Below are 7,716 nucleotides of genomic sequence, written 5' to 3'. Positions count from 1 at the left end.
CTAGAGGAAGTATCCATTGTTTATGAAGAGCTTGATAAAAGACTTCATTTTAATGTGAATATTAATATTTAATTAATAAAAGGCATTTGAATGTGAATAGATACTGCCTTAGAGTAAAAATTCTTTCATTCTTTGAAAATCTATCCCCATGGATTAATACAGGATTATAGTAAACATATTATACTTATATATTAATGACATATAATATATAATCATTATCTCTTAGCACTTGAATGGGTTGGACATACTGACTAGCTGGTAACCTCTGTTCTATAAGGAGAAAGAAAAGGAATGAATTTCCTGACTGGCAGTGCCAAGTATTCAGCACCAGAACAAGTGCAAAAGGGAAATAAGATTGGAAGAGAAAAACATTTCTTAAGCATTATATTATATTTTGTATAATATAGCATATATTATATAATATATAATTTGATTATATTATAATTATATATTATAGAATTAATTTATATAATTAAATATTATTACATTATAGAGTAAAGATATCATCTAAGATAGATAATGAAATGTTATATCCTATATCATATATCACATAATTATAATATTATGTCATATATTATAGAATATAGCTATGTAACCTATAACATATATCATATAATGCTACATAATTATAATTGCATTATATATTATAAATTATAATACATTGCATTATCTATTATTGATGTAATATAATCTATACTCTATAATTAATTTAATGTAACAATATATAGTTATAATGATTATTTCTTTACTTAGTTTTTGGACTCTGAGCAGATTGGATGCAGAGAAGAGTGCTGAACTGGGTATCAAAAGAAGTAGGTTTGAATCTCAACTTTACCACTGATTAATCATGTGACTAAGCAATTCCTGTCTCTCTGGGTCTCAGTTTCCCTAACTCTAAAATCTTACTATCCCAGGGAGTTGTAACTATGAATGCTTCAGCTAGTGTTCCAGTTTGCTTGGAGTAAATGGGCCAGGGGAGGACAGGGAAGCATCACAGAATTCAAAGATGTCAGCAGTAGTTGGACATTTGATACCTCTACCTGCTGTCTTCAAATTATGAAAATGCCTTCAAATTCCTCTTTCCTCTTTCCAAGGTGCCAATTATCTCCCCCCTCCCTTCTCAAGGAACCCTCTGCAAAATCGTAGAAAGATCCTGTCATCTCAGACACTGGTGCCCATGTTTAATTAGCAAAAGGATAGAGAGACACTCAATCAATCAAAAAATATTTAGCAAGCAGCCATTCAGTGTGTGCCATGCACAGCGCTAGGCATTGGGACCACATATAGAGAGACTGAAACCGTCCTCTTCTCACAGAGCTTACATTTTATTGAAAAGAACACTGGATGGGACATCAGAGGCCGAGGTTTTCATCTTCATTCTTCTACTAAATACCTATCCTTCCTTGGACTGGTCATGCTATCTCACTGAGACTCAGTTTCTCAGTCTTTAAAATGGAATCATTCTTATACAACCTGTCCAAAGAGACGATGTGGAGAACACCTGGTAAAAAGGTAGTGTGAGATGGGGTTAGATGCTGGGCTTAGTGTTTGAATGACCAAAAGGAAAGTCCTTTCCCTTCTCCCACTACCACTCTTCTGCCTTAGAACCAATACACAGCATTGATTCTAAGATGGAAGGTGAGGGTTAAAAAAAGAAAAGATCGGGATGGTTTGGAAATAAGGGAATTGGATAGAATTTAAAGATAAGCAGACAGGAACTTGGCCATTATGTACTCTGTGAAGAAGGAAATATAAGGGAGACAAGGGATAGGAATGGGAATTAGATTTAGAGTTCCTCAGGCTTAGGAACTCCCAAATGAGGAATCTCCAACTACCAGTACAAAATGGCAGTCTCCTCTACACCTTATATAGTTCTAGAAAGGTGCTTAGAGGGAAAGGGACTTGCCTGCAGTCAGAGAGGCAATATGTGTCAAAAAGGAGACTTGAGGGGGTAGCTGGGTAATTCAGGGATGTCCTGGGTTCAAATCTGGCCTTAAGATACTTCCTAGCTGTGTGGCCCTGGGCAAGTCACTTGACCCCCATTGCCTAGCCCTTACCACTCTTCTGCCTTAAAACCAATACACAGTATTGATTCTAAGATGGAAGGTAAGGGTTTAAAAAAAAAAAGGAGACATGAATCCAAGTCCTCTGGACTGAGGCAAACTCTGTCAATTATACCACTATACATTGCTCATGGTAAATGAGATTAGAGAAATTGTATTAAATTAAGATTGAAGTACAAGCAAAAATGGAATGAGCTCCATTGAGGGGGATATACAAAAGAATGTATGGTTCAACAAATATGTTTCCTAGGAGCAGCTGGATTGGGAGCCAGGCCTAGAGATGAGAGGTCCTAGGTTCAAATGTGGCCTCAGACACTTCCCAGCTGTGTGACCCTGGGCAAGTCACTTGACCCCCATTGCCTAGTCCTTACCACTCTTCTGCCCTGGAGCCAATACACAGTATTGACTCCAAGACGGAAGGTGGGGGTTTAAAAAAAAAAGAAATATGTTTCCTAAATATTTTTTTTAAATAACTAGCACAGTGGATAGAGCATCAGGCCCGGAGTCAGGAAAACCTGGGTTCAAATTTGGTCTCAAACACTTCCTAAAAAATTAAAAGGACCATCTAGTTCTGGATGCAGATCCAAGATGGTGGAGTAGAAGTAGAGAAGCTCAAAACCCCCATGAGAATCCCCTCCAACCAATCTTAAAATAATGCCACACCATGAAAGCAGGAATGAAAAAGCCAACAAGGAGTCACCTTTCAAGACTTTTTTTTTCAAGATAACTTTCAAGAAAAGAAAAGCCCAAAAGGCAGGCAGAGAAAACTGTGAGAGGGAGCACAGGCAGCAGGAGGCAATAGCCAGGAGTGAGGAGCAAGCCATACACATCTGAGGCCAAGCCAACATTTAGAATGGAGGCTCTACCTGGCAGACAGAGGTCCAAGCCAACGCACACCCCTTGAGGTTCCAAGCAAACCTGCAGTGAAGACTGGAATTCCAGCCCAGGACAGTCTGTGCTGAAGCAGCCTGATGTGTGGGCCCAGAGCAAGGCCAGGAGTCCCATAGAGGTTCTGTGGCAAAGACATAGACCCCAGTTTGGAAGAGTTGGTGCCCCAAAGCTGTGTGCCCCCCCAAAGGGGCAGGGCAGTCTGCTGTGTGCAGGACCTGATGAAGCCCACAGGGAGACCAAAAGCTTCACCCAATGTGAGCGGTGCCAGATCTGATCAAGCCCACTGAGACCCAAAGGTTACACCCAAGTCTGCGGTGAGAATTTCAGCCACCAGCGGTCCCTAGGGGTAACTGAATCAGCTGTGGGAGGCGGCGCTCTCAGCCCTCAGGCCATCACACCATCTTGGCAGAACTGACCCTGGCAGAAACCCAGAAATAAAGCTAAGGGTAGCATCAAGGAAGGACTGAAGCTTAAGAGAGGGTACCCTAACCTCCCAGAGAACAGTCTACCGTAAAGAGGTTGGGAAAATAAGCAGACAACAAAAAAGCCCCTAACTCTAGAGAATTTTTATGCAGACAAACAGCAAGGCAGAGACACAGAAGGGGACAGTGAAAGCAAAGCAAAGTCCAAAAGACAAATGTGAATTGGACATAGATTCTGGAAGAGCTCAAAGAGGATTTCAAAAAGTAATTAAGAGAGGCAGAAGAAAAAGAAGGAAGAGAAATGAAAGCAATGCAAGAAGAAATGAGCCAAGTGAAAAAGGAGGCTCCAAAGCTGATGAAGGAAAATCATCCTTCAAACACTTCCTACTTGGATGACCCTGGGCAAGCTACTGAATCCTATTTGCCTAGCCCTTGCCCTTCTTTCTTAGAGTTGTCACTAGGACATAAGGGAAGGACATTATGTGTATGTGCTTCTCTTTGAAGCTTTGTAATAGCAAATATGAGTAATCTTCTATGTACAACATTTCTATGTTCAATTTAATTCCACAAACATTTATTAAATGTCTACTATGTTCCAGGCACTGCAGATATATAGATAAATACAAACTTCCCTCAGGGAGCTAATATTCTACTGGAGGGATAGAGTGGGGGACTTGGAGTTTGGAACACTGAGTTCAAATCTAGCTTCAGATATTTACCAGCTATGTGACCCTGGGGTGATCATATAACTTCTATCTTGCTCAGTTTCCTCATCTGTGAAATAGGAATAATAGTAGTACCTAACTTCCAAAATTGTTGTAAGAATTAAATAAAATAATATTTGTAAAGTATTTTGCACACCTTAAAGGTCTATCTAAATGCTAGTTATCATTATTGTTATATTGTTTTTTGTTGTTTTTATTTGGTGGTTTCAGTGGCATCCAACTCTTCATGACCCTCATTTGGGGGTTTTTTGACAAAGATACTAGGGTGGTTTGCCATTTACTTCTCCAATCCGTTTTACCAATGAAGAAAATGAGGTAAATAGAATTAAGGGGGGCAGCTGGGTGGCTCAGTGGAAGGAGAGCCAGGCCTAGAGACTGGAGGTCCTAGGTTCAAATCTGGCCTCATACACTTCCCAGCTGTATGACCCTGGGCAAGTCACTTGACCCCCATTGCCTAGCCCTTACACTCTTCTGCCTTGGAACTAATACACAGTATTGACTCCAAGGTGGAAGGAAAGGGTTAAAAAAAAAGAATTAAGGGACTTCCCTAGGATCACACAACTATTAAGTATCTGAAGCCAGATATGAACTTGGGATGATGAATCTTCCTGACTCTAAGGCAGGCACTCTATCCACTGCACCATCTAGCTGCCGCAGAGCAGTCAATACAATATAAATCCAAAAAGAAGGGGGTATTCACTGGGAGGATAAGGCAAGATCATGTTTAGAAGATATCACATGAGCTATGCTCTGAAGGAAGCTAAAGCTAATAATTCAGATTGTAGATAACTCAGAGAGTTGTAATGAGAATCAATTGAGGACTTAAGATGATGGTGTTGGAGCTGGAAGAGACTTCAGAAGTCATCTAGGCTACCTCTATCACTTTACAGATGTGAAACCTGAGCCTTCTAGAAGTAAAGTGACTTACCTAAGGTCCCACCAGATGCTCTAACTCCAACCTTTTCCATCACTGGCCATGGGACCCAATTTTGAGCTCACCAAATTTCATGTACATGTTTCAGCTAGTTTTTTAAAGTTTTTTTATTCCAAAGTGAGTCTGTATTTTGCAAGACAGAAAATAGCAAGTGATAACTACAGAAGAATCTCCTCTGATCTATGTAAACCTTAAAATTTCTTAGACTTATAAATGTTGGAAATTTCACCATTGGGAAATTTCATACTTGAAAAATTTCCTATTGATAATGGAAACTCTATTGGAATGTGAACCCCATTGGCATGGGAGGTTCCTCCTCCTCCCTTCTTAAGATTACTTTAGGACAGAAACCTTTTGCTGAACAATGGAAAGGGCTTTGACCTATGCTTAAGTATAGAACAGGAATTTCTTTGAGTCATGATTGATTTTAGAATTGATACAATACATTCCAATACTTGGAATGACAGAACCAGGTCTTGGAAATTACAATCTCCACCTTACTCATTCCTAACAGGATTTAGGAAGGGCAGCAGCATAGATCAAAATTTAATTATTCCAATCTCTACCCTACTCAGGGTAACAGGATTTAGGAAGGGCTGTAGCAAAGGATCAAGATTTAATTATTTGAGAATATGACCTTCAACAGACATGTGCAAAGCCACAGACCTCTGGGCGGTCCTGGGTTAAGCTAGAGCCACCATTGGCACAGGGAAGACATGGACAGTGATTGGTAGTTGTGAGAATGGAGGGGAGGGAACTTGGATGGTTTGCTTAAAGGGAGAGGGGTCTGAGGACTGGGGTGGTTGGTTGGAGAGTTTTGGCTCTGAGTGGTTGGAGAGGTGCTCTGAGAAGCTTGCTCTGAAGGAAGCTGGAGGTGGAGGCCCCTGAGACTGTTTCTCCATTTTGGTCACGTGAGTAATAGGAACTGATCTCCTTTCTTTGCCCCAGCTATCTAAGGGCTTGGGCCTTTTGGCCCAGCCTAAACAGAAGGGGTATTTAAGCCCTATTCCCTTCTCTCCCCTTTCTCTCTCCCTCTCTCTCTCTATCTCTAATACCTTTCTTCATCCTGTTTGTAATTAAACTCCATAAAAGGTTGACTGCTGACTTGAGTTTTCATTTAGGAATTACATAGCTGAATTCCTTGGCGACCTTAAATTAATATATATCAGTCTTTTAAAGTGATTTCCTTGTCACATCTACTTGATGAAAAAATAACAGAAAAAAACCAACAAACTGATTCTATGAATCTTTGGAAAGCCCTTATTTTAATTTATTTGAGGGTAGCTTTTTAGACTGTTTACATATTCCTTAAGCTATGTATATAACTATTTTTGAAAATTCAAACTTGGTGGTTGGAAACTCAGCTTTGAGATTAGAACATTCTTAGATAACATAAGGAATTGGATTAAAGGTTGAACTAGTTCCAGTCAACTCCTTATCAAACCAGAGCATATTGAACAAGGCCAGCGATACTGTCTAGATTTGTGAATTTCCAGGAAGATGGATGTCTTCCTTTAGAGCCAGGAAACACAAAACTGCAGAATGCAAGATTTAACCTGTGCAAATAAAAGGAGAAATCATGGGAACAACAAAGAAATGGGGACGCTAGGGTTTTGTCAACTAATATTAACTCATATTTACATACTACTTTAAAGCTTGCAAGTTACTTTATGTACATTTAATTCTTTTGATTCTTATAATAAATTTACAAATGTTACTACCATCAGTTGGTAAGGATATTAGAATGGAAATTTCTTGACCTGCCTGCAGTATCTCCCATTATTGACCACCTTCTCCTTCAAGCTACTCTCTGGGTTTTCATGATACTGTTCTCTCTTTGTGCCCTTCCCACCTGCATGATCCCTCTTAGTCTCCTTTATACATGCTACAGCATTGTGGGTATGTATAATCCAAAGCTCTATCCTGTAGCCTCATTTCCTTTATCTCTTGATTTTCTAATTTGATGGCTTCTTCAGTTTCCATCATTCAAATACCATCTCTATGCCATAGCCTCCCGTATCTATATATGGAGCCCTGGTCTTCCTAAAACTCTAGAACTACATTACATACCACCCATTAGACATTTTGAACTACTTATCCCATAAAAATCTCAAATTCAACATATCCAAAGCATAATTCAACATCTTTTACCCAAAATTCACTCATTTACTATACTTCATCATTGATATTGAAGGCACCACTCTTTTTTCCAGGCATATAAATTTGCAACATCCTTCTCACTTGCCCATATATATGATCAGTTGTTGTTGTTTCTATCTCTTCAGCATCCCTCCCATCTTTTCCCTTCTCTCCATTCACAGAACTACTTAAACTATGGTCTTCTCTCTTTTTATCTAGATTATTCCAATAGCTCCCTAATCTATCTTCTTGCCTTAAGCCATTCCTTACTGTAACAGTTAAAATTAAGGTAGACTGAGGTACAAAGTTCCAAGCACAATCAGATTATTAGTAAAGCATGAATTTATCAATAATAGGATCTCAACTTCCCCAGAAAAGTTAAGACCCTTAATGAGGGAGACAACTCTCTTTTATAGTTTTGGGGAGTACAGAACAAAGAACAAGATTTAGTAGGTGGAGAACAAATTATAAATGGTAAAGAGAACTTAATATCATGAATGGTAAAATCACTTTGATTGCTTACAGAGCTGAGGCATGGGGTA

The 7,716-nt window shown here is 39.3% G+C and overlaps 1 protein-coding gene across 8 annotated transcripts in view; it reads left to right on the top strand.

Moving 5' to 3' along the window:
- Nucleotides 1-7,716, top strand: part of ANKS1B (ankyrin repeat and sterile alpha motif domain containing 1B) — a 1,427,494-nt gene that overhangs the window by 1,164,602 nt on the left and 255,176 nt on the right. The gene's annotated exons all lie outside the window — the stretch shown is intronic.

The sequence above is a fragment of the Monodelphis domestica genome, chromosome 5, assembly GCF_027887165.1.
Source record: "Monodelphis domestica isolate mMonDom1 chromosome 5, mMonDom1.pri, whole genome shotgun sequence".
NCBI lineage: Eukaryota > Metazoa > Chordata > Mammalia > Didelphimorphia > Didelphidae > Monodelphis > Monodelphis domestica.
This window is presented reverse-complemented; position numbering and strand designations above follow the sequence as displayed.